Genomic DNA, 7,171 nt, shown 5'->3' on the forward strand with positions numbered 1-7,171 from the left:
TTGATTTCAGCCCTTACTGGCTGTGAAGGCCTTGGGCAAGGAAGTTAACTTCTCAGTGTGTCTATTTTCTGAAAACTGTAAATGGAGATAGGATGGATGGATAGGGCTCTGTATTGTCAGCGCTGTGTCTTAGCACTAGAACAGAGCCTGGTGCAAAGTACGTGCTCAATAAGTAATTGCTGAGTGGATGACCGAATGAATCAAGTCTTAGAAACCCAAGTTGGCCAAAGCTGGGCTCAGTAGAATCTGGTTCAACGCGGGGCTTTTCCTGCCGTACGTGGGTCTCTGCACTACAGGATGCTTCCAGCAGAGGGGGCTGCTGGGCCGCGGTCCAGGCCCCAGACTACTGCGCAGATCGCATTTTTCCTCAGGGCCAGCCCTGAGGACCATTGTGTCCTCAGGACTACGGAGCACAGGCAGAACACGGAGTGAATTATTGGGCCAACAGCTGAATAATGGCCAGTAAAACTAAACTCGCCCTCTAACTTCCCCAGGTATTTCTAGGGAACAGGTTAGAAGGGGGCAGACAAACCCTTCCCTCCTAACTGCACTGTGTTGGCCTCAGGGTGCTGGACATCATTTCTGGATCTGCCACATGCTTACAAAGAGCCAGTGCAGAGCCTGGAGCCTGGTACAGATCCCAGCTCCATCATTTGCTGGCTGTGTGACCCTTGAGCTAGCAACAAACTTCTCTGGGCCTTGGTCTCCAGGGAACCTACTTTGTGAGGCTGTTGTGGGGATTAGTGAGTAATCCCTGTAAAAGGCTTAGAGCAGAGTAGCACATGGTAAACTTGCGGGTGACAGGGGGCCAGTTGGAGACAGGCAGATCTGAGTTCAAATTCTGATCTTGCTATTTTCCTTCCCATATAACCTGCGGCAAGCAATGCTTCTGAGCACCTATTTCCAAGTCTATAAATCCTGAATGAGCACACTTCCCACATAGCATAGTGTTCGAGATTAAATGGGATCAAGGCTGAAAGGGAGAAAGTGTTGACTAAGGTGATCACTTCTTTCCGCTGGCCCTGTGTCAAGGACATTTGTACAACACCAGTGAGGGCTGGGGCTTCTGAGTTCTTACCTAGGGTGGACCCTATGCTAAGGCTTGTAAATTAACTCCCTGAATGTACAGCAACTGGATAGGGCACAGAGAGGCCAGGTGACTTGTCCAAGATCACAGCCAAGAATTAGCAAAACCCCTGAATCCATACAGCCACCCCCAGAGGTGGGCAATATTATTTTTTGTTTTTGTTTTTAATTTTTTTGAGGTAGGCATTATTACTGGCCCCATCTAAAGATGAGGACGCTGAGGCTCAAAGGGGAACTCCATTGCCCAAGACCACCACCAAGAAGGCACTCAACAACACCCCAATCCTATCACTGAAGGCCTCAGTTTGCCATGTCAGAAAAATGGGTAGAGTTGGGGGCTTTTCTCTTCACCTCCTGGCCATAGTTTTTATTTATTTTTGTGATTTTTTTAGATTTTATTTTTAAGTAATCCTTGCACCCAATGTAGAGCTCAGACTTAGAATCCTGAGACAATCCTGAGATCAAGAGTTGTATGTTCTACCCACTGAGCCAGCTGGGTGCCCCTCTTGGCCAGTTTTTTAAAAGCTCATCACTTCCTTTTCACTATAAAAAGTTAAGAACTATCAGAAATTATATTCACAGAGAACAAGAGACTGTAGACTGAAAAGTAGGTCTTTGTCTCTCCTTGATCCCTAGACACCCTTTCCAGAAGGAAACATGATTACCAGTTTCTAATGTCCTTCCAGAAACATTTCACGGATATGAATTGTATATGTATGCACAAGTGTGAGTACCCATTTCAGAAAAACACAAATAAAAAGAAGCTTACCAGGGGCGCCTGGGTGGCTCAGTGGGTTAAGCCTCTGCCTTCGGCTCAGGTCATGATCTCAGGGTCCTGGGATTGAGCCCCGAGTCGGGCTCTCTGCTCAGCAGGGAGCCTGCTTCTTCCTCTCTCTCTGCCTGCCTCTCTGCCTACTTGTGATCTCTGTCTGTCAGATAAATAAATAAAATCTTAAAAAAAAAAAAAAAAGAAGCTTACCAGGACAGGTAGGCTGAATGATGGCTTTGACTTCAGGTGTGGTCATGTGACTTGCTTTGGCCAATGGCAGAGCGAAGGTCCTGCCGGGTCCAACCCCAGATCTTCAGAGGCTGAGAACGTTTCCTTTCAGGACTGACTCAGGCATGAGAAAGGCTTCCCTTGTGTGGCTGCCTCTCTTCGGCCCACACCCCACAATGTTCAAAAAGAAACTTGAGGAGACGCCTGGGAGGCTCAGTCAATTAAGTATCTGCCTTCAGCTCAGGTCATGATCTCAGGGTCCTGGGATCGAGTCCCACATTCGGCTCCTTGCTCAGTGAGGAACCTGCTTTTCCCTCTCTCTCTGCCTGCCGCTCCCTCCGCTTGTGCTCTCTCTCTGTGAAACAAATTAAAAAAAAAAAAAAAAAGAAGGAACTGAGGCTTAAAACATATTGTAAGGGTTTATTTGAGCAAAATTCAGTTTGAATCAGACAGCACCCAACCTAGCCTGGGTGGCTCAGTATGTTAAGCGTCTAACTCTTTTTATTTTTTTTCCTGGATTTTTAAAATTTCAATTCAATTAATTAACATATAATGTATTATTGATTTCAGGGGTACAGGTCTGTGACTCATTAGTCTTATATAATTTCTTGGTTGGCTCTGTTGGTTAAGCATCCAACTCTTAGTTTCAGCTCAGGTCATGATCTTAGGGTTGTGAGACTGAGCCCTTTATCAGGCTCCCTGCTCAAGGGGGGAGTGGCCTATTTGGGATTCTCTTCCTTCCCTCTCTCTCAAATAAAAATAAATAAATCTTACAAAAAAAAAAAAAGAGACTCCACAGACTTCCCTCATCACTCCTCCCACGTGAGGATACAAGAAGTCAGTGTTCTGGAAGAGGTCTTTTGCTTGACCAGGCTGACACCCTGATCTGGGACTTTCAGCCTCTAGAACTATGAGCAAAAAATTTGTTTTCTATAAGCCATCCTGTCTGTATTATAGCAGCCTGAATGGACTAAGACACCTGGCAATTATTCCAAAGCAGTATCTATAGATTAGCCTAATTCTTTTTTTAAATTTTATTTTATTTATTTTTATTTTTAAAAAGACTTTATTTATTCATCCAACAGACAGAGATCACAGGTAGGCAGAGAGGCAGGCAGGGAGAGATGGGGGGAAGCAGGCTCCCTGCCGAGCAGAGAGCCCGATGTGGGGCTTGATCCCAGGACCCTGGGACCATGACCTGAGCTGAAGGCAGAGGCTTTAAACCACTGAGCCGCCCAGGTGCCCCTCTTTTTTTTTTTTTAAGATTTTTATTTATTTATTTGGCAGACAGAGATTATAAGTAGGTAGAGAGGCAGGTAGAGAGAGAGGAGGAAGCAGGCTCTCTGCTGAGCAGAGACCCCCCCCGATACAGGGCTTGATCTCAGGATCCTAGGATCATGACCTGAGCCGAAGGCAGAGGCTTTATCCCACTGAGCCACCCACGCGCCCCACTAGCCTAATTCTTTTAAAAAGGGGGGGGATTTTATTTATTTTTTAAGATTTTATTTATCTATTTGACAGAGAGAGCTCACAAGTAGGCAGAGAGGCAGGCAGAGAGAGAGAAGGGGGAAAGCTGGCTCCCCGCTGAGCAGAGAGCCTGACACGGGTCCTGATTCCAGGACCCTGAGATCATGACCCGAGACGAAGACAGAAGCTTAACCCACTGAGCCACCCTGGTGCCCCTATTTATTTATTTGACAGAGAGAGAGAGAGAACAAGCAGGGGGAGCTGCAGAGACAGAGGGAGAAGCTGACTCTCCGCTGAGCAGGGAACCCCATGTGGGGCTCAATCCCAGGACCCTGGGATCCTGACCTGCAAAGAAATCATACCAGAAATCAGAAACTATTTAGAAATGACCAATAACCAAACTACTATGTAACAAAATCCGCCAAAGAACAACCTATTGTTGCATTTGACAACATGAATGAGTCTGGACAGAACATGGAGCAAAAGAAATCCAACAAAAGAGAAGATACCTTGTACAATCGTATTTATATGAAGTTCAAAAACAGGCAACACTCAACTATGGTGTTAAAATCCAGGATAGTGGTTCCACTGGAAAAGAGAAAGGAATGAGAGAGCTTTTTGGAGTGTTCAGTCTTGGTACTGCTTACTCAGTTGTACATACACATAAAAGGTCATTGATCTTAAGATTAGGGCACTTTGTGGTATGTAAGTTATACCTCAATAAAGAGGTAAATAATTTAAAAGACTTTTTTTTTCTTTTTTTTTTTTTTTAAGAGAGAGACAGAGTGTATGGTTGGGCAGGGAGGGGCAGAGGGAGAGAGAGAGAATCTTAAGCAGGCTCCACACCCAGCAGAGCCTGATATGGGGCTCAATCTCACAACCCTGAGATCATGACCTGAGCTGAAACCAAGAATCGGATGCTTAACCGAGTGAGCCACCCAGGCACCCCCAAGAGACTAAAATATTAAGAAATGTGACTGTTCATACACTCCAAATAGAACATTTTCAAAACAAAGGATGAATTTGAAATAATTGAATGAAAAACAACCCAAAACCAACATTGAGAGGTTAAGATGCAGCTAAAGCAACACCTAGAAGAAAATGTATAGATATGTTGATAAAGATCAATTTGGAGGGACTGGAGTGAGGTTGGAGGGGAGTCATGAAAGACTATATCATTTGCCTATCTTCTCACAATCACCATCACCATTGGGGGGGGCGGTGACATCCAACTGATTACAGGTCTGCAGTGGGCTTGCTCCTGGGGAAAAAGGAGTGGACAGGTCCTTAACAGTCTGGCTTTCTGGTTCTCCAGTTCTGGGGCTGGCTTTGATTTATTATTTGTCTTCCTTGAATGAGTTGGCATCATGGACTGCCAGGATTGGGAGAGGAATTTTGAGGTTGAGTGAGGAGAGCATTCTGGAGTGATGGGCCTTGGGGGTGGAGTGCTGCCTCCCAGGGTCTCTCCTGCAGGGGGCAGCCTCATGCCTAGGGGAGCGGCAGGGACAGGGGGAGGCAGTGGATAAAAGGGAGGATTTGGGAGCAAGATTGCTCTGTAACACCAGGGCTTGGAGGTGAAAAGAGTACAGACTCTGAAATTCTAGAATACTGCCTGTCACCTTGGGCAACTCCTTGCCTCTTTGAGCCTCGGCATCCATCATCTGTAAAATGGGGCTTCAGCAGGAAGAAGTAGGTTTGGGGAGGGATGAGAAATACAAACTCAGGGACTAACTATGTAGTCCGGTCTGGTTCTGTTTCCCAGCTGTGTGACTTTGGGCAAGTGATTTGACCTCTCTGGGCTTCACTTTTCTGATCTGTAAAATTTGCAGTATCCGCCTCAGAGGACTGCTGGGGAAGTAAACTGTTTAATACACATAAGGTCTTGAGCCCTGAAGCCAGACAGCCAAGGTGATGAAGGGGTAATGGGGAAGGAGGTACAAATTATCAGGGCCTGGAGACCCATCTTGAAAGGGACTCTGGGATGACAATATGACTTTGCTGAGAGGCCTGTAAATTGTCTTCACCAAAGCCTGAACCCACTCTTGGCAGCCCTGTGCCACTTTGAGTCCTAGCTCATCCCTGACCTGCTGCGTGACCTTGGGCAGCTCATTTTATCTTTCTGAGCTTTATCATTGGCAGTGTTCAATGAGTTAATATATGTAAAGCACTTAGCATTGTACTTGACATATAGGAGTGCTCCATAATACTTAACGGTCAAGGTGGAGACTGGAGTGGCTTCTCACCGTCCATGCTAACCTCTTTCTGGCATGTCCAACTATACAAAGGGAGCGTGGTTCTAGGGACAAGAGACGTTCCTGGTGACCTAGCCCAGAGCATGCTCCTTCAACACTTTTAATGATTTTAAGCACCTAATATCTGGTAGTAAGGCCCTTTCTGCATAAGCTGGTTGGAGGGGTTTCCAATTGATAAGTCTACTGTTATTTCCTTAGTCAACAAATACTCATTTATCCTGAGGGCACTGGGGAGCCATAGCCGGTTCTAGCAGGAGCGGTCAGAAATGTAGGAAATAGGTGGGAGGAGACAGACTGGGTCAGACCAGAGAGGAGGCTAGGGCAGAAGGGGATTGTGGAGGAGGTCTTGAGCTAGGGTAGGAGGAAGGATGAACAGGCCTTGGAGATAGATGGCTTTGGAGGGTTGGGGGTTGGAATGAACATACACTATGAGGGTCTTGGCTCCCTGAGACCAACTGTTTCTATGAGACTCAAAGAAGATAAAGGAGTAGAGCTCATGATCCAAGGTTCTGCTGGAGTGTTTGGGCCCCTCAGCCCAGGTCAACATGACTGGAATATTGCTGTAAGGGATTCTGGGAAACTTTTGGCTTCTCTAAAGGAGACTGTCGTAGGGTAGGAAACTCCCCAAACACAGGAAGTTCTTCCTATGCTCTATGGCCAAAAGGAATGTGTGGTTATGCGGGCTCCAGAGCGGTGGGCCGAGCTGGATCCTGTCTCCCCTGTTCACAGCCCTTAGGGGCTCCCATCCATTTGCTGTGGGATGGAATCTCCTTCATGGTCTTACAGGTCACTTCCTATCCCTCATCTTCTTCCTCCCACTCTCTGCTCTCCCCCATCTGCTCCAGCTTTCCAGCTTCTTCCCTGTTGCTCAGGTTTGCCAAGCCACTCCCGCCTCAGGGCCTTTGCACCTGCTGTTTCCCTTCCAGATCCTCACATGGCTGGCTCTTACCTCTCCCTTGGGTCTCTGCTCAGATTTCACTCCCCTGAGAGGCCTGGTTAGGGGGACCCCTTACTCTCTTTGATTTTCTGCCAAAGCCCTAATGACCCCACCATGACAGCACATATTTATGTGTTTTTACTCACTCCAGTGTCATCTCCATGGAACCAACTGTCTTGTTTTCTGCTGTGTCCCCCATAAGTGCTTAATAAAGAGTTGTTGGGGTGCCTGGGTGGTTCAGTCAGTTAAGCCTCTGCCTTTGGCTCGGGTCACTAGGGTCACTATCCCAGGGTCTTCAAATGCAGCAGCCTTGAGTCAGGCTCCCTGCCCAGCAGGGAACCTGCTTCTCCCTCTCCTCCCCCACCCCTCCCCCTGCTTGTACTCTTGAGCATGATCTCTCTCACATAAATAAAATCTTTTTTTAAAAAATAA

This window comes from Neovison vison, chromosome 7 (assembly GCF_020171115.1).
Source record: "Neovison vison isolate M4711 chromosome 7, ASM_NN_V1, whole genome shotgun sequence".
NCBI classification, from domain to species: domain Eukaryota; kingdom Metazoa; phylum Chordata; class Mammalia; order Carnivora; family Mustelidae; genus Neogale; species Neogale vison.